This window comes from Hoplias malabaricus, chromosome 6 (assembly GCF_029633855.1).
Source record: "Hoplias malabaricus isolate fHopMal1 chromosome 6, fHopMal1.hap1, whole genome shotgun sequence".
Classification (NCBI taxonomy): Eukaryota; Metazoa; Chordata; class Actinopteri; order Characiformes; family Erythrinidae; genus Hoplias; species Hoplias malabaricus.
The window spans coordinates 47,827,560-47,848,701 of NC_089805.1; the positions used below are offsets into that span (position 1 = coordinate 47,827,560).

General features: G+C 41.0%; 1 protein-coding gene across 10 annotated transcripts in view; it reads left to right on the plus strand.

Annotated features, from left to right (window-relative positions):
- LOC136699108 (uncharacterized) overlaps window positions 1-21,142 on the plus strand; it is a 92,083-nt gene that overhangs the window by 38,491 nt on the left and 32,450 nt on the right. The gene's annotated exons all lie outside the window — the stretch shown is intronic.

Consider the following 21,142-nt stretch of genomic DNA (forward strand, 5'->3'; position numbering starts at 1 on the left):
AGCTGTCGGGGTGGAGAGGAATCTGCCAAAATCCGCTGGCAGCATCCAGGGAAGAGAACACCTCTGCACCACTTAATTTAGAGGTTATCTCATCAGAAGTAGGCAGGACGTAGCGCTCTCTCTTAACTGACTTGTGAGCCTTGTTTAGCCTTGTGAGGTCGACAAATTCTTGGCCTGTGTGTCTTTTTAAGACTAGAACCATGGGGGCACACCATTCAGTAGGTTGTGTCACTCTTTCAAATACACCATTTTTTTCCTTTCTCAGCAGTTCGTCTTTTACCTTTTGCAACATAGGAAAGGGCACAAGGCATGCAGTGTGTATAGCATAAGGCTCTGCATCCTCTCTTAGCTGTATTTTAACTGGCTCTGTTTTCAGTGTGCCATGTTCCCCATAGGGCTGCTGGCATGTGCTTGTGTGTGGTGTAACCTCATCCACTCGCCTCACGAGATTCATTTCTACTGACAAGGAGCAACTGAGTAGATTATTAATGCTGTGTCCACTGACTACATACATTTTAGAAAGATAGTCTTTGCCTTTGTAGCTTACTGTCACATTAAAGCACCCTAGACACAACAGCTGTCCACCTGGGCTGTTCAAAGGGAGGTCTGATGGTTGTAATTGTTTTTCAGGGGTGATTTTGTGGAATGTGTCTTCGTTTATGACATTTACATCTGCCCCGGTGTCAATTTTAACTTCCACTGGTGTAGAATCAACATTAATTACCACAGTCCATGCCTCAATGTTCATATTTGACTTGCACACTGAGCCTAGAAAATATAACATCTGCTCACCTTTGTCAGGCTCTGTGACTTCATTCACAGACCTGCGGTTATGGCACACCCTGGCCCAATGTCCCATTTTGTGACAGTTATGACATACAGCTTTTGAAGCTGGGCACCTTTTGTCCCTCCTGTGTTGTGTTTTGCCACATTTGCCGCATTTCTTTTCATTCTCTCCCCGTTTTCTATTTATTTGTGACTGGGCTTGTTGTTGTTGAGGTCTCTGGTTTGTGTTTTTATGTTTGGTTCGTAATTCCTGCACAGATGCCGCCGGATCCCTTTGCAAACTCACTTGCGCCGCTACCTCCTCCTGTTGCCTCACAGTCTGAATCGTGAGCTTCAGTGTGAGGTCTGACATTAACTGTAGTTTTCGTGAGAGTTCCTTATCCAATATCCCGACCACGATCCTGTTGCGGATGTGTCCCTCTCTGGAAGCCCCAAAGTCGCAGTGTTCAGACAGCTCAAATAAAGCTCGTATAAAGCTTTCTGCTTTCTCCTCCTGCCCCTGGAGTTGCTGGTGAAAGCAATCTCTCTCATGTATGTCGTTCCTCCGTGGGAAAAAGTAGTCATCAAACTTCGCTAATACTACTGCAAAATCATTGCGGTCTTCTCCCTCCGCAAACGAGAATGATCTAAATATGTTTTCGGCTTCATTGTCCATGGCATAAATGAGGCAGCTCACCTACACCTCGCCGTCATCTTTGTTAAGCTTAGTAGTGGTCCGGTAGCGCTGAAAATGCTGTTTCCAGTCCAGCCATTCCGTTGGCCTGTCGAAAGGAAACCTCGAGGGAGGATTAAACTTTGCCATGGCCCAGAGTCCGCTTATTCTTCCCTGTAGAATGGCGACTGTCCGGTCCGGGTCACTTCTGACACCATGTAGAATGAGCGGGCGGTGGTTTACTTAATAATGTAACTTTATTTGGCTTGACTACTCACAACAAGATAGTGGGGCAGCAGGTAAAACACAACAACAGAGCATCTCCGCTTTCCGTGCCTGCCCTAAAACAATACAGTGTCGTGACGTGTGGTACACAACAGCAGTTCACAGTACACTCACTCAAATCAATATATGACAGCGATAATATTTTTCCTTGAGTATCTGTTACTCAAATAGTGATATATCGTTTGTGTACTTTGTCCATCACTGCACTTTTTAGCATTAGGCATCTATTCTGGTAGTAAGTGCTTTTCTCTGGTTGCTGTGTTATTGTAATGGCCAGAGTTACACTTTGTGTCGGTGGAACCCATGCTTTGTTGAGGACAGTGTTATAATCCGGTTTTGAGAGTTACTGATGAAAGAGGGCGAGTGCTAGCGCCTGCTAACTTTAGCCTGATTAGCTCAGTTTTTAGTGTTGGACATCAATTCTTGTAATAAGTGTTTTTCTGTCGGTTGTTGTGTGATTGAAATGGCTGGAGGACAACAAAAGGGGCAGTTTATGGTTGTAATAACATGGTCCAGTTTGTATTATGTGATATATAGCTTTTATTCTGTAGTCAACATCATTTATTTGATTACAAACACGCCCCAGGCTCTAATAATATTATTACTCTAAGTTCAACTTATTTGGCTCATTTCCCAAATCCAAGGATGCTTTACATACAAAGGGACCCAAAAAAATAAATAAAAAAATAAAAATTCTGAGGATTAAGGTACTGGGAGTAAAATGAGGAATAAAAGAACATTTTAGCAGTGATTTGAAAGAAGATAATGTTGCAAAGAGAAGGAGGAAGAGAGTTCCAAAGTTTATGGGCAGCAGCACTGAAAGATCTGTCACAGAGCATAGAAAGTTTAGTTGAGGGGACAGTAAGGAGACCAGAGTTGGAGGAGCAGAGACAGTGGGAAGGACAATACAAAGAAATTAGTTTAGACAGATATGAAAGAGCCAGACCATATAGAGCCTTAAAGGTGAGAAGAAGGATTTTGTATTTAATCCTAAACTCAACAGGAAGCCAGTGCAGCTGCTGGTGAACAGGAGTAATATGTGCTGTACTCTTGGTGGAAGCAAGAACCCTAGCTGAGGAATTGTGGATGTATTGTATACGATTTACAGTTTTTCCCAAACGTTTAAACACATTTCCATAAACTTGGCTCAATTTATCAAAACTCTAAACACAAACACAAAAGAGTTTACTACTTTGTCAAAAAGCCACAAATCTCTGGCAAAATGAAACACAGCACTCAGTACCACGTTCTCTCTCCTCAAACCTGATACCTTTCACTATACACAGTTATTATATGCTTATCTCTTACAGAGCATCAGATATACACATTTTTACAGGTACAACATGAGTGAGACCAAATGGGAATCAGGAAGATGAATGTTGAAGGCCAGTGTTTGCAGGTGACCAAAGCTTCCTAAATTATGCAGAGTGCATTTAGAGAGTTGTAAAACTGTAATATAGTGTGATATTTCAGTGAAAACAAATGGAATTGTGCTTGGAGCTCAGCAGTTTAGAGTCATGTTGTTGATACATGAACTTCAAGTTTTCAGAAATGTGTGCATAGTTAATTTTATTGTGTATTCAATGGGGAATAACTGTTACAGTTCGACTGGAAGTCCATAGAACAGTGAGTTGCAGTAATCAATACGAGAGAAACTCAGAGCATTCACCGACATTTTAGCATCACTGTCACTAATGGGACGTAAGCGTGCAATATTCAGCAGATGATAAAACACAGTTTTAGTGACTAGATTAACATGAGAGTCAAGGGTGAGACTCAAATCTAGGAGGCAGCCAAGGTTCTTAACGCAACGGGCTGGTTTAATATCAACACCATCAATATAAACAGAGAAATCTGATACAGGGGAAAGTGATGTCTTTGTTCCAACTAATAGAACTTGTCTTGTCTCCATTCAGTTTGAGGAAGTTGTTCTGCAACCAGATGTTTAACTCCACAAAGTATGTGCTCAAAACCTGGGCAGAGGCAGCGAGGGAAGAAACGCTGATGTAGACTTGGATATTGTCAGCATTCAAACTTTTAGCAAACACTGTCGTTTAAATATGTTGCCTGGGCGATATGGACAAAAATATTATCATGATAAGTTTTCTATATTGATCAATCTCGATATTTATCACAATATTAACATTTTGCACACTGTGAAAAAGGACATCGTAGTAAAAATATAGATTATAAATAATGCACATTACTCAAATTCACAAAGAAATATTTTACTGGAACAAAAACATATTCTTACCACAATAAATTAATGTGTATGTCTTGTGTCATGAAAACATTCTTAAGGCATTACCACCTCAAGTGTTTAAAGAAGCAGAAAGAGTAAAAAGATCGATTAAGAAGAGTTTAAAATAATAAATTCATAAATAAAATAAACACGTCCAACTGCTGAACTGTAAACCCATTAGAGGCTTAGAACAGTGCTGTAACGGTGGGAAAGCCAGAACGTTTTCAGTTTCGCATTTTCATTCATTAATTGTATGTAACCGCTTCTCCAGCCTGATCTATGGCTTCAGATCCAATTAAAATTTGAGAGAAAATAATTTAGTGTGAGGAGAAACCACGTCAGGCAAAGAATAGTGCTCTCGCAAAAACGGGAAAACATTTCCCAAACGAAAATACACTTTGATTGAAGAAAACCCCAACTTGTGCGAGGACAGTCAAGGTTCTCCCTGTGACTGGGGGTCACCATACCAGACAAAATACACCCCAAAGCAGAGTAAACAGGAGACTATATCATATTATATATATACTGAAGCACTTTAACTAAACCTATAGTCTTGTTTACACTGAATTTAATGCAGTCTCCTGCATTCATTTACAATAATAGCATGGCTTATTAGCAGGGCTAACCAGGAATATAAATGAAGGTTTATGGAGCTCTATTACCCAAAGCTTATCATCATTATCAAGCAAAAATTAATCACGAAACAAATCAATATCGTTTTATCGCCCAGCACTAGATAACACTAACAAAGACAAAGACTAATGCAAAGGAAAACCTGAGAAATGAGAGACAAACAAAGGGAGCAGAACAAGAGACTGAGGGAAAACCAGCATAAAAACATGACGAGAGAAACACCACGAATGACTGACAAACACAGACGCTAAGGACCAGGCTTTTAAACTCATACTAATGAACAACACCTGGAGCAGTCACATTAGGAAGGAGGCGTGGCTAGGACAAGCACTTGGCCAAAACCTAAACAGAAAGCACGTGGGAGACATGGACAGAGAAACTGTATTTGTGTACGCCATATTTACACATTTGGGACCAGGGGCCATGTATGTTGGATATTTTGTTGATCTCTTCAATGTCATGACCCTACTGCATATAAACACCTTACTGCAGTCTGTCATGAACTCTTTGTTGTCTACCATACAGTAAAAATTAATCATTCACTGGAGAATATGTTACCAAAAATGCACGTTTGACATTCAAGCAAAAATGTAGTGGTTTCCAGTAAAAAAGACTTGTAAAAGTGTAAATTGTAAAAACCAGTGGATGTCATAACGTTTGTTGTTTGCTGGTAGAATGGACACATGGGAAGTAAAGTATTGCTGTCTCTCTAATGCCATCAACTGTTCAAATGAAGTATTTGGTTATTTGGTTAAAAAGTATCTTGAATATTGGTAAACACTTGTTAGCAATTTTAAAAACCCTGATCCCTTCAAAATATGAACTATTTTAAATAAAACTCACTTGTATTACAGGGGTAGTTCAAAGCATGCTGTGGAAATCCTTGCAGAACTGTAAGTAGTCCCCCCGTGTGGGACTGTGATTGGCTGACAGGGGTGAACAAGGCTTGTGTTTGAGACAAACACGTTTAATTTGGCTGCTTCTGCCTCAAAGCTGTAATTCATGTTACGGAATGGTCTCCAGTTACTTTAAGTGTACTAGGAGAAGAATAGTTTTACTCGTGCTGTGTGAGAGACTGAGAGAGTTTATAAGGGATATGGTGAAACACGAATCCCATAAAATGGTTAAACCTATGTATATTATTAACAGATTTTAGATTTTTGTAATTTCACATTGGATTAAAGCTAAACTAATTCTTTATCATAGGTTATTTGTACATTTCTGTACATTTTAATTTTATACTTTTAGTTTATTAGTACCGCGGCCCTGAATTGGATAAGCGGTTACAGACAATGAATGAAAGTTGATGAATGCTGGTTCTGCATGAATGATTTCTAGAGGGGTGCTAATTAGCGCAGCACCGGATTTCTTTTGGAGAGCGGAATAAAGCAGCTCTGGGAGCGAGGAAGGGAGATGTGCTTGTAATCGTTTATCATTGTGTTTCAGTAATAAATTCAGATGCTGAATAAGTCTGTACAGGGGGTCCTCGACTTACGAAGTTGATCTGTTCCTACGTCGCGTCGATTTTCGGTGTAAGTTGGAACATACGTACAAACTGTACGTAAATAACATACTGTAAGCACTTATCCTATCCTCACACCTATCCTCCTCGGTCCCGAGCCGCGTAATGAAGATAAAAAATGTTTCTTTGGACCGTTCTCAAAGTATTTAAAATTTACCAACTCATGAGAAAATAACAAAAAGGTCCAAAAATACACCCTCCCTCTTCGGGGGAGGCGTGTCCGTCACGAGAGAGTCGCAGACACCAGTCGAGTGAAGTTCAAAGCAAATCAAAGTATTTATTTAACAAAATACTGGATCCAGGAGAACTTACACATTGAGAACAGTGTGATACCCCTCCCAAGTGAAGCTCTGAAGCTCACATGATCTGACTCCAACAGTTATACCCCAAATGACGTATAGCCTGGTGGTGAGGCGTTTCTGGCTGATTAGCGTATATTAATATGCATAATTTCACGTGTTAGTACTCAGCTCTTCACGTGCAATATTCAGGTGCCTGTTGTGACCCTGAAGACATTCTTTATCTGGTCAGGCTGACCATGGGCCTCTCTTCTCAGCACTTTTTCCCAAGAGACTAAAATTTAGGGAGTCCGAAATATACACTTCAAGGCCACAAACAGAAGCTACAGATCAGCGCCTCTGTGACCAACACTATGGTGTCAGTGTGTTACAATCCTGGAGTGCACATCTGTTCAAGGTTAGACATTAAGAATTAAAAATGTGTAAATATGAAGTTATCATGCCATATAGTGAAGTTAGCTTATAATATGTCTTTAGGAGTAATTATCATATGAGTTATTAGTGCAGAATCAAGCAAAAATGTTTAACTACATGTGTAAGTAATTCATAATGTAAATGCTGGTTAGTCATTCATATAAATACATATAGGGTACAGGATTTCACACAATGAGTATGTAGTTATAAATGCTAATTTAACTAATCATCATTTAAGGATATTTGTCAACAAACACAAAGTAATAAAATTGTTTTCTACAACAATTCCCCCTTATGACGTGTCCCCAAGACACGTCATCACACTCTAAATCCTCCAAACATGTTTTTGACATGTGTTTAACCTGTGAGAGCGAAAACCTGTCGGGCAGCCAACCAACCAATTTTTTGACAGGAAAAATTCTCTCACTAGCCCCTTCTGCCCCCAGGCGGCCAAAAATTTTTTAACCATGTCAACAGGAGGAAATGACATTATTTCCCCTGTTTGTTATCTCCCAGACTAATTGTTTTACAACAGTAGTTCCTCCTGCTCTTCCTCACACTCCAATATGGGTAACATATATGGTGGTGTAGATTCTTTGCCCTCCATCATGCGTGTTATTGTTCTTTCTATCAGGGACCTAATACAGGGCACACAGCAGCATCCGCACGTGACTAGAATAGCGGCGAATACCGCTACGGCTGAAGCCATAGATATGAACACGCCTTTCCATTGTCCGAAAGTTTTCTCTAGCCACTTAGTGATTGGATTGTCTACTCCCGTGTTTTCTGCCATCTCTCTAGACAGGGATTTTAGGGCTATTAAGGCTTTAGTCACCTTTCCATCTGGGGCCGTATTATTTGGAATTACAGTACAGCATACATCTCCGAACATATGGCAAACACCACCCTGATTAGCGAGTACCATATCTAAAGCTATACGATTCTGTATGGTCATTAGTGAAGTTGCAGATAGTTGCTCTGATAACCCAGTTACTGCTCCTCCAGTGATGTTAGCCAGCCTCATTACTTGGTAATTTACGTAATTAATTCTATCAATGTTCTTGTTTGGTGTGATCCAAATGAAAATACTTTCCCATCCGGCCGCTATCTGATCTACCAGTTTATGTTCGTCTGGCACTCCGCGGGGAATTCCTATTGCGTCTAAATAAGTGGGCGTGTTCTTAGTTAAGTCAAAGTCATAGTCACCTGATCGTCTAGGCCTATTGTGATTAAGAGTGGGTTTGTGCACGCCATACATAGTGATTGGGGAAATTAGTCTGACCATAGCACAGAGGCCGTGACTATCTGTGGGTAGTCTTAGCAATAGATTTAACCCTCCGCAATAATAATACAGTCCTGCTCTAGCCCATGGCCCTATAGAGTTACCGGAGTCATGATTGAATATAGTGTGGCACCATTTAGGATTTATGTTACCTAAGTGTTTTGCACTCCGTGTCTCGTCACCTGCTGTATGGTTAAAGCAAGTGAAGTTACCTGATTCAGGAATCTTGAATGGCCCTGAGCCGGTGTTGTTTGCTATGACTGGAAAAATGTTCACCAAGGCAGTACAATTAGCGGGATTGGCCATACGTGTTAAGTTAATCATACACTTAAACCCTATTGGGTCTTCCCTCGGAAATAATGGGGCTGGACCTAAAAACAATGTTGGTCTGGCTGCCGCACATGCTATGCACCCGTCCATGTTAGCTTCTCTGGCTTGCGCATTTATCCATTTGATCCATAAGTTACTCCCTTCAAACCCTGTGCTTAATTTTACGATTTGTTCGGTTGTCCATGTAGAATAATCTGTTCCCAATATAGACCGATCCCCCTCACTGTTGTCTGTCATGTTTTTTGTGTCCTCAACGGTGTCGGCTGTTGGTCTATTTTTAATTCTGACCTTAATCCATCCCACAGGGTCATTACCACTTACATCTACCCCGACCCCTATGAAAAATGCTGAAGACTTTTCCCCATTAGGGTCGGCTTGCCACTCCAATGGAATAGTTATTAAATTGGATATTGGACCATTATCCCTCTGTATGTTAAGTTTTTCCCATTTCTCGGATTCCAATTAACATGTGTTGACCTCATCACATCTTCCCACTTGTTACAGGGTCTAGCCTTATAAGCTGCTTGGTCGGTGTTATGATTACATTTAATATTGTCATCACGAGACCAACACAAATACACCGGCTCCCCCTTATACCCCTGCTGATTTTTGCCACAATTAACCACTTCACATAAGTTCACTGTCCATGCGGTTGTCTCACCCCAATAATAGTCTAATTCGATACCTCCCCAGCGTCTGATGCATTTTGATTTAGGCTGAGAGATGGTTGATCGTTTGGTTCTGTTTAGCTGTGAGGTCGGGTCTCTAATTGTCGCGTTTGCCGGGCGTACGATCGCTGAAGTATTGACAACTGTTCCCTCTATCGTTGTTAATTGTTCCTGCGTTGAGACAATGGCCAGTTTTATTATCATTATACCCAATAGGATAATGGTTATGGTTACCCGGAGCCATATCGGAATATCAGGAGGAAGTACTGGTTGGTAATGGTGTCTGTATTTTGTCCTGTCCCACCCCCTTTTTCCATACCAAGCCATCATTAAACAATCAATGTGTTTCCCCACTAAGTTTCCTCCTACTTAGTAAAGTATTACCTATAACTCTATATGTGTAAGTGTTAAAGTTACAGGGTGTATATATATTTCTTTTACAATTTCGTTTAGAAAGTTCAACCTGCAGAGAAAAGAAAAAAAAAATTAAGAGTCCAAGCAACCTGTAAAGAAGAAGAATCCACGACAACCTGTAAGGAAAATAATAATGTGTTCTCCCCCTAATTATTAAGTAAGAGTCTATAGCCCTATATTTGTAAGTGTTAAAAATTACAATGTGCGTTTTTTTTTATGCAGTCCAAGGCAACCTGTAAGAAAAAATGTTTTATTGTTCTAGATCTTCAAGAGCTTCAGACAGCTCTCCGGTGACACCTGTCGTTTGCAGATTGTCCAGCTGGCACTTGTTGCTAATTAGATGCTTGCTTGTCCGTCTGGTGCTCCTCGGGTGGCAGTGCTGGCTTGCACTGAGACAGGTGGTACCATGAGCTGCCTTTACCCTGGAGTCGTACCGCGTGGCTGGTTCTCTCTGTCACCCGGAATGGGCCTGTCCAGCGAGGCTCTGACCACTTTCGCTTAATGGCTCTCAGATACACCCATGAAGTGACGGCCACCTCGGGAGGTATCTCATGCTCCTCGTCTCCTCCTCTGTTTCTCCGTACCTGCACAGATAGTTCCTCACACACTGATTTTAGTTTCAAAAACAGTTGACGATACTCATCTGTGTTTGTCCCAGGCGAGCCCACATCTGGACTCAGTCTTGTTTTTGGGCCTGGGAATGCTACGCCTCTGACCAGTTCAAATGGGCAGAAGCCTGTGCTTCTATTAATAGAGCTTCGAATACTGATCAGGGCAATTGGTAGGGCATCAAGCCAATTCATGCCCGTGGTCAGTGTAATCTTAGCTAATTTTGATTTCAAATTTTGATTCATCCTCTCCACCTGACCTTGTGAGGCAGGATGATACACACAACCATAGCTATGACGCAGCCCCAACGACTGCTCCACCCACTGCAGTGTTTTGCTCGTGAAATGACTCCCGTTATCTGAGAAAAGTTTCCTAGGAAACCCGTGGTTCGGAATCCCACAATTAATCAGAATCTTACAGACTGATTTTGCATCTTCCCTCAGAGTGGGGAGTGCCTCTACCCACCCCGAGAATCGATCTACAACGACCAGGAGATATCTATATCTCCTAATGGGGTCAATCATATCTGTGTAATCCATTTGAATCTCATGTCCATGAGAATCTGGCAATGGAAACCTTCCTGGAGCTAATTTAAATTCTTTTGCTACGTTCTGTGTGTTACAAATCTGACATTTAGTGATGTAATCAACCACTAATGCTGACATGTATGGGTGCCACCATTGTTTTAGATTTTCCAGTGTTTGTTGTCTTCCTACGTGTGCCACTTCTAATGCTGAAATTACTGCTAGCAGTTCTGCGTTCCCCCTTTTTCTGAAACAGTACACCATTAATCAAAGTGTCTGTTTCAGAAACATCCATGTAAAAAAGGTAGTGAATAGTCAGGTCTGGCTAAGTCAACTGCAGCAGATAAGGTTTGTTTAACATCTATAACGCCTGTTCAGACTCCACCGTCCAATTGAGCTTACCAGACAAATTTCTCATCCCTAGAGATTTCACCATGTCTCTAAAAGGTTGTGTACGTTTGACAAAGTCAAGAATCTATTGTCTGCTGTAACCAGTCAGTCCTAAAAATGCTAACATGTCTTACACAGTCTCTGGTTTTGTGGTTATATTGGGGAATCCAAATTGGTTGTGTAATATTCATACAAAAAGAGACGGGTGTCTGATTAGTGTATCCTACATCATCTGGTCCTATGGACCACAATGTGTCAGGCAGTGATGCCAATAATGCCTCCGTCTGTTGATGATCAGAGTCCTCACAACCATGGTGTCTAGGCAGCAATTGATGGTGCAATGTGACCTGAATAGGTGAGTTATCAATGATGTGATATGTCTGTGTTGACTGTGAAAACATGACGCCAGGCAGCTGGGTCCGGACCCAATCCGTGGCCTCATTTGCTCTTTTTACCATAGGGCCCAACTGCTTGGCCTCGTGTCCCGGATGGAGAGCTAGTGAAATGTGTGGTGCCGCCGTGTCAGACAGTTTGTACCAATTACGTTGTTGTGGTGTTAGTGAGACAGGAGATGCCACCCCTTCAGGACCCACATAAATCCCTGTGGTATCAACCGACCACTGTGTGCCCTCTAATTCTGTTTGAAAAGCTTCATAGTAAGTTAAATCTCCCCCTACATCAGAGAACAGGGTGACATGGAATGGGTCGGGCGGAGGGACGTAGGGTGCCATGGCTGTAATCCAAGGCGACCACTGTTGGAACAAGTCAATGAGTCGTGGTGACGGGTCCGTCTGTCCAGTCACTAAACCCCAGTAAATGTCTACCGACTCATCCTGCTGAGGTCTCATCAGGTACATACCATCAGTGTACCCCACCACCGCCACAGTTTTGTGTCCGTCCAACCACGTAAGTGTGATCCCATCTGGTTGGCATTAAATAGTGACTCCCATTTTCATCAACAAGTCTCTACCACAAATGTTCAATGGTGCTTGTGGTGCAATTAGGTGGTGGTGCTCCTCTTGGCCTCGTCAATGTCCACCCCATGGCTCCATGCTGTATTGGCCAGCAGGAAGATGTGATGGCTCCGGTTTTGGTGCCGCCTGTGGGTGTAGTACCTGGTGTGGATAGCTGGTATCAGTAAAGAGTGGTGCCCTCCATTGTGCTGCCCAGTGGCCCATGGCTCCACATCTTAGGCACGCCCCTGTCTGGTGGTGGACCCTGCCCCTCCACCCACCATTACCCCGCCACCTGCCCCCTGAGTAGGGCTGATATGGGAAATATGAAATTAGTCCATAATTATACGGTGGGTTTTGTGGTGGCCCTGTTTGGGTTGGCATATATGTTTGTGTTCATGTATGTTTGTGGTGGTTGCATATTTGGTTGTGGTACTGCAGTCATAGGCATCATGGTGTCAGACCTTGTTTGCTTTTTATTGTCATTAATAGATTTCCTGGCTTCTGCTAGTTGAACAGTTAGTAGGTCCCTTTGTAACTTAACTGTCTCCTTGTCTTTATTATCTAATTTTTAATGGTACATATTTATATGTTCCTGTACTAGTGGCCACTAATGGAAGCATAGTGCCGACGTTAGTGTCAGTCCTATACCTGTCAGGCGGGTGTCGGGGTCTGGTGCTTCGTCTCAAAATGTCCGTTCTGTCTGAGGTGTGCATGTCGCATTCTAAAGTCTGTTGTTTTAATTCCAATTGTCTCTTTTCTTCTAATATGAGGTTTTCCACGGTACGCAATGTATTGTTCAAATCAGTCATCCGTCTATCACCACATCGTCCGTTTGCACTGTCCTCATCATCTGCTATATGTCCGTCATCATGGTCAGAGTCATCAACAGTTGTGACATGGCCCTTTAAATCTGCTTTAATCCTAATGTTTTGTTTAGTTTTTTGTGGCATTTGGTTCTTAAATGGTGTTTTTCAGTGTTTGTTTATGGTGAAGGCGCGGTTTATCCTGTTCTACATAATTTCCCGTGGTATCTATAATGTCAGAACAGTCGGTGTTAATATTTGTGTGTGCAATTAAAATTGACTCTCGTGGCCTCCGTAATTCAAATGGATCTTCTGTGTGTGCGTTTGTGTGTGTGTGTGTGTGTCTCTGTGTGCTGCCTGCTGAGAAGCAAAGCCCCTCCCTTCTGTGTCTATCTGTAAACTCACTGTGCCCGAGTCTACACTGAAGACAGGCAGGATGATGTCAGCTGGTGGGACGTGGCCTAAGTTGTATGGCGGAGGCGGGGCAGTAGGCCCCTCCCCCTTGTGTTTTGTATACTCACTTTCCACTTCCGCGTTCTCGGCAGTAGGTGAAGCTGCCGTCGGCTGTGAGTGACCTGATGTTTTCAATGTAACAAGCTGTGTTGTCATGCTCAGGAAGACCATTTTAATAGTTTGAAGCTCCACAAGGTCCGTTTTAGCTGTTTTTAAACTTTTCTTTGCCTTAGCTCTTTGGAAAATGCTAGCCTTACTAACCTCTGCTACAGCCTGACTTAATATTTCCTCCTTTTCTCTTTTCAACTGATTAATGCAGGTTATCAAAGATACAGTATCCCCTGTGTGTGTTTTAACCCACGTTTCAAATCTCTGGAGCACACTTTTGTGCACAATATCCCGCTTTTTCAATCCCTCAGTTATTATTTCAATTTGCTGAACAAACGGTTTCCATTCCCAATTCCCCATGCCGTAAATGGCGTTTAATTCATTATGCAAATCCCTAAAAGTTGTCATGTTGTCTGTAAGGTGCTGATCAAATATGGATCTCACCTGAATGGGTCTTCGTTCTATTTCACTCTCAAACGCGGATCAGTTAACACCACAAGGTTTCACCACAATTCAGAGTGAACAGAACAGTTTCCCAGGGTCTCCCCCACAGAGCGCCCACGCAACACTTAGCGCTTTCCGGCTCAGTTTATATAAAAAAGAAAAGAAAAGTTTTAAAGTCAAGTTTTCAAGCTCAGCCAAGAAAAGCAGGACCACCTCAGCCCTGTGAAGAATTTCACAGGCTGATAAGAAACGTAGTGCGTGTGTTCAAACACAGTATTTAATTAAAAGCAAGCCAAGCCTAATGTACATTAATTATCAAACCGACCCACGAACCGAAAAAGCTCTTTAGTCAGACGCAAATAACACACCAATAAATGAAATAGAATTTGTAATAAACAGAAAAAACCAAAGACTATAGTTTAGAAAACCGAACACACTTATCAGTCAACAAGCCACCATCGCGCCTATTATGTAGATTATCAATTCCCAACCGAACAAAACAAACATCATCAGCACACCATCAATAACCAGTCAAATAACAAGTTATATTATAAAAAGTGAAAACAAAATTTTGAGAACTACAGAAATAGCAAGTTACAAAATATGTTATGATGAACGAAAAATTCAAACCAAGGCAGAAAATAAATTTTTAACACCAACTACCACAGTCAAAAAAAAAAAAATGCAAACTGAACCAGAAAAATAAGATTCTTAGGACAATACGCAGTAAACAAAATACCAAATATATTTTTATCCATTACAAGTCTAAATTAACCCCAATAACAAAGAAACCAGATTCAAAATTAGAGCAAGTGTTCAAGTAACAATTTTCCCTTTAATTCCCATGTTTAAACCTTACAGTTTCCCCAATGTACCCTATTAATACCTCAGCTTTACACCTTGCTCTCCTTTCTCCTTTTCTCAACCTCTAAAAACGTCTTTCTGGAGCTCATTGTCTATATTTTCGTAATGTATAGTCTCCCAGAAAGCTCATTTAATTTACTTTATATATTTTTACTTTAAAAACGTCTTCCGTTCAGGCTCATTGTCATAAATAAACAAACCCCTCATTTTATTGAGGTTCATATTCTTTAAATAACTGTCCTCGAACGAAGCTCATAATTTTTACCATTACAAATTTCTTTCCCTATTAATTTCTAAATCTCTCATTCTTTATCACATTTCCACTTTTTCTTTAAACACACTCTCTCTGACACTCTCTAGGCAGAGGTGTCCTTTCCCCACTTTTCTCTAAACACACCCACAAAAAATTCATGGCTTTTTACAGCACATGGAGAAACTAGTTCTCCCCACACACAAGCAACCGCAGAAGAAAAGGGGTTGATCAGTCCCCTACTTTCTCCTTTTTCTCCCCAAAAAAAATTATTTCAGCTGACACACACACATAGTTACAGACTAAGGGACAAAGTTATGAGATGGAAAAAGGGAGGGGTGAGATACACATACACATCAAGACACTCCTCTATCGCCCTCTAGCGAGCAAAAACATACACAACAGTCATGCTAACAGCCTCTAAGAATGGCACAGCCTCTTAAAACAGATAAAACACAAAATACACAATCAAGTATCATTAAAATACATAACCAACCCCTGGTGGGAACAGCATCCACCAAATTGCGGGAACAGCATCCGCATCAAGATTATACTTTAGGGTGAACCAAACCCACGGACGGACCACTCCGACCGGGCCATTATCTCGACACCTCGTCAGGTCCGAGGGGGGCACGCCAGCTCCCAGTTCCAAAGATGGGAACCAACATCCATCTATTATATTTTAAATTCCATAATTAATTTTTTCAAACAAGCAACCCCAAATGTATAAACTGATAAAAAATTATAAAAACATATTTAAAATAAATTGATTTGCTCAATACCCCACTCCGGACCGCCATCGGGGCTCCGTACCACTCCAATTTAAAAAGTCCAATATGCAGAATTTGAATAAAACAGGGTCTGCACACCCACCTCAGTATGTTGCGGCCACGAGTGGAAAGGAGTCCGGAGTCGTCCGCCGTCTGGACCTCCCGCACGTCGGGGTCACCAATTTGAAGATAAAAATGTTTCTTTGGACCGTTCTCAAAGTATTTAAAATTTACCAACTCATGAGAAAATAACAAAAAGGTCCAAAAATATACCCTCCCTCTTCGGGGGAGGCGTGTCCGTCACGAGAGAGTCGCAGACACCAGTCGAGTGAAGTTCAAAGCAAATCAAAGTATTTATTTACCAAAATACTGGATCCAGGAGAACTAACACATTGAGAACAGTGTGATACCCCTCCCAAGTGAAGCTCTGAAGCTCACATGATCTGACTCCAACAGTTATACCCCATATGACGTATAGCCTGGTGGTGAGGCGTTTCTGGCTGATTAGCGTATATTAATATGCATAATTTCACGTGTTAGTACTCAGCTCTTCACATGCAATATTCAGGTGCCTGTTGTGACCCTGAAGACATTCATTATCTGGTCAGGCTGACAATGGGCCTCTCTTCTCAGCACTTTTTCCCTAGAGACTAAAATTTAGGGAGTTAGAAATACACTTCAAGGCCACAAACAGAAGCTACAGATCAGCGCCTCCGTGCCCAACACTATGATGTCAGTGTGTTACAATCCTGGAGTGCACATCTGTTCAAGGTTAGACGTTAAGAATTAAAAATGTGTAAATATCAAGTTATCATGCCATATAGTGAAGTTAGCTTATAATATGTCTTTAGGAGTAATTATCATATGAGTTAGTAGTGCAAAATCAAGCAAAAATGTTTAACTACATGTGTAAGTAATTCATAATGTAAATGCTGGTTAGTCATTCATATAAATACATATAGGGTACAGGATTTCACACAATGAGTATGTAGTTATAAATGCTAATTTAACTAATCATCATTTAAGGATATTTGTCAACAAACACAAAGTAATAAAATTGTTTTCTACAACAGTAACCGTGCATTCTTCCACCGCGCCACGCACACAGTTCACGTTACGACGTTTACGACGCAAAAACACTTAAGTCGAAACAAGACTTTATACAGTAAATGGGAGATGTGTCGTAACCACGAAACATCGTAACTCTGGACTGACGTAACCCGAGGACCTCCTGTATCTATATTCATGTGTTTTATATAAGAGCTCCTGCACTGTGGTGGTTGAGTAACTTTCTGTCGTTTAACCTGCTGTGTGTGTGTGTGTGTGTGTGTGTGTGTGTTTACACCGCTGTTTGTGTGTGCGGGTACTGAGCATCGCTGTTGTTTTAAATTAGTTTTCACAGGGAACATAACTGTGCCATATTTCATATTAATTGTAGGTTTTTAAGTTGTGTTGATTTAGAAGAGTCATTAAATATGTAGTGTCTTTACCGGTCCAGTCTCAGCTCGGAGAAGTAGGTCATGATGTTGGATGTCTTTACAGATAACAGCAGAATTAGCTAGAATTAATTATTATTAATGAATTATGCTCATTGACCCTCTGTAGGTCCTTGGCTCCAAAATTGAATCTGACCCAAAAGTAATAATTCTGTACAAGAAAGGTGAACACACACAAACCAATAACCATGGACTGGTTTAATCACACAGCTGGTTTATTAATTGTTATATCGAATAATGAATATTGATTATACATTCATATAATGAATTGGGCTACAGCGGTACACGAGGGAGTAGGTAGATTAATATAAGGGAATTTCTCTATGATAATGACCCTAAATTCTAAAAAGGCTATAGTTTCTCCTGGGCTATGAAAGAATTTAAACCACATGACCTTACATATCCCTGAAGCAGCGTGGACCTTTCTGGAGCATTGCAGACACAGGCCTTGTAGCATTGCAGCAGTGGCCGTTCCTCTTCTCCTTTTGTGCTTTGGTCAGAGACCCGGTCTTAGACATGGCGGCCACTCAATTGGAGCAGGTGGCGTTCTGAAGGTCTCTGTGGGGATTCTCTGTTGTCGCTGATCTGCTTCCTTGTGCGAGACACACCCATGAAGGTCTTTCCTGGGCGTTGACCCAGAGACACTGCCTCAGAAGGTGATCATCCTGAGGGTTCAGAGGCCTGAAGTCTCTTTCATGCTCTGGGCGTGGCATTGAGCTTTGCTGGATTTAAACTATAGCTTTCTAAGATTACTAGAAAAGAAGATAAAACTTCTGTTGTAATTTCTGGGCTCTCTTAGCCGAGATTCCTGACTGGAAGCTGATTCCTCTTTGAGTGAATCGAAATTTCTCCTTCATTCCACCCCTCCTCTTTTCTCCTCTCTCTATATTTCCTTTCCCTGTTATGGGTTTGTTCTGCCTGGACTGGGATGTTGAAGAGCTCAAGAGCGAGAGCCTGAGCTTAAGAGCCAGCAATGAGAGAGTCTGCAAGAGAGTTATGTTTTTCGTGCCACTGGTTTTTAAACAAGGTTTCAGGAGTTCTGCCTTGAAGGCCTGAGTGGTCCTAGGGATTGAGAATTGGAGCATCTCTTTTGTCTGATTGAACGTTTGTTTAGACTAGCACCTCCCTTAGTAGTGACATCACATAAAATTTATGACACTTGACAGGAGAAAGACTTTGGGAAGATTCCTGTTGACTCATTATCCATGATTTCTGAATCATGCTTTTGCAATATAAAAGATTATAGTCATATCACTTATGCAACGTCAAACTGTTTAAACCAATGAGAATTAAGGTTTAATTCCATGGTTTGAGAAGTTCTTGATTAAGCGGTTTTACAGAGAGCATACGTTGATCCTTGGAGTGTCTCTGCCATCACTAAAAATTCCTCTCTAGAGTAGAATTTTTTGTGTGGTTTACAATCCTCTCTGGGTGTTATCTCAGATTCCAATCTGGGTTGGGGGTGAGAAGATGTCGCTGATAAATTTCGGCAGATTACGTCCCAAAATGTCAAATTTCTTTTATTAGAAATGAATGCACATTCATCATACTACTCTACATTTGTGACAGTAATGTACCTCTACAGTACCTTGTTTTTTTAACATGGGTTGGAGCTCTGTGTCAAGTGGCTAGCTGAACCACTTCCACATTCTCACTGCCAACTCGTCAACTACAGCTGCTTGGTCAGGAGCACCCTGTGTCAGGAATTGACTCAGTGGGGACGTTGGTAGATTGCACGCTTTAAAAATAAATAGCCTCACATGAACATAAATTAACTCAAAATGCAAGCGGTTTTCGTGCATTAAATACAGTACTTTGTGGTCTTTATTAATTATTTACAATGTCCACGTCACTGTTTGACTGAGCCAAGACTAAAGACTTGAGATCATTTTAAACACAGTTGATTTTATCGAAGCGTCAAGACAAGAAACTTTAAAACTGCTCTACTGACCCCCCCCTTACAACAAACGATGGAGACCACAGGATCATGATGCAACTCCAGGAAGACTCACGTGTTTTTACGCTGACATTGGAAAATTGTCTGTGACAGTGAAATCACTATAAAAGTCGTTTGGTGTAAGGCCGACATTAACGTGGCTAAGAACCGCCTGCTACTGCAGGAAAAGAAATTTAAATCACACGCAACAAGACCAATCTCAATTCTGTTATTTTGGCATTACGTGCAGAAGGAGGCAGAGAGCCAATCAGAATGCATCTGACAGAATCCTGACAGTAAGGCCAACTTAACGCACTGAAGATTTCAGACTCTCTGTCAACTAGTGGGCGTCTGTGGCTGAAACTACAGCTGTTTCTCAATGCATTCTTGTGTGTTCTCACATTCTTGGGAAACATCATCAGTTACAGCCCAAGTGCTGTTCTGTTTAAAAATCTGCAACAAAAAAGAATGCATTTCACACCAACCTCAGTGCGATGGCTTTTTCCCAGCACTGAGATGGCGTTCCAATTACAGAGTGACCATACAGCGTCCTCCCATCCTCAGGAGTTTGTACTCGCGAGTAGAGCTGTCACAATCATGAAATTTTAACTGACGATTATTTGTAATTAATTATTTGTATAAGTAATTGCGATTGACGATTTAATTGTCTGTTTTTTTACACCCCCAGTATTTTAATAGGCCTATATGCTTAATGATAACATAATAATGTACACACACTATTATGGTAAAGAACGTCAGTGTATTGAACAGTTTATTCATAAAAATATGTAAAGATATTTGACCCTTGTCCTGTTTTTAACTAAAATATGTTTGAAAATGAGATCAAATGTACTATGTCTTAAACATCTGTTATTTAATGGCTTGGCATATTCTGGGCAATTAATACTAAGGTTATGTTCACACAGCAGGTAAAGAAGCCCAGTCATACGTGACATGGATGTTTTGTTCATGTGGCTGTGTGAACAACACAAATCACATTGAATCTGACATGAGATTTGAGCCACTTTTATATAATCCATGTCCATCTGTGGAAATTCGATTCTGTCTGAAAGTCCAGGTCGGAATTCATGTGACTTTTACGTCACTCCGGCTGCTGAGAATAGTTTCCGGATTATGGTCCAAAGCATTTCTTTTTTATTTGAGGTGTTTAGGAAGTGGAAATGGCCAGGTCAAAGGATTTCCGTTTTGTAAAAAATACTGGGAAAAGAAAAACCTGTGATACTCCTGAAACCAGGTTCCTATATCATTTATGAGAAAATAAAACACGTGGGAATTTGTATAAAGGTGTTTTTTTTTTAAATAAAACATACAAGAGTAGTTCTATCTCAGTTTGATTTTGTTCATGTCGATATAAATATTGCTCCTGGAAATATTAAACTCATTATGTCTGTGCTCGTCGTCTTCTCTTTTGAGACTCGTGTTGAGACCCGGGAAATTTGCACTTAGAGTGAAAGAAAAATCAGTACACGTTTTAATTTTCTATAGAGTCTTTAATTAATACTCTGTTTTTAACATAGAACTCATTTGGAATAAAGGGAGGTTTTTTGATATAGTGCTGCAGTAAAACACCAGTTCGGTTCCATTCCTTCATTTAAAAAACAAAAGTGCTTTGTATGAAACAGACGGACATGGTCAGCGCCCGAAGCATCGTTCTTTAGGCATGCATTTGGTCACAAAATCAGATTTGATATACTTTTACTTGTTGTGTGAAGATACTCGCCCAATAGCCTCTGGAAGGGAAGAATCTCTTGATGCCGTTGTTTTCCCAAGTTCAGCGAACTGCGGTGCTGGATATGCAGATGATTTCTCAGGTTTCTTTTATTGGCACTTTTTACAGCCACCGTTTAATAGCACCATTTGTTTAGAAATACACATAATTGATATTCTGTTTGTTAGGATTAAAATAAAATATAATATGAGCACAGTCAGCGCAAATCATCATGGTTAGCTCATGTGATTATGTAATAATCGCGACAGGTCTACTCGCGAGT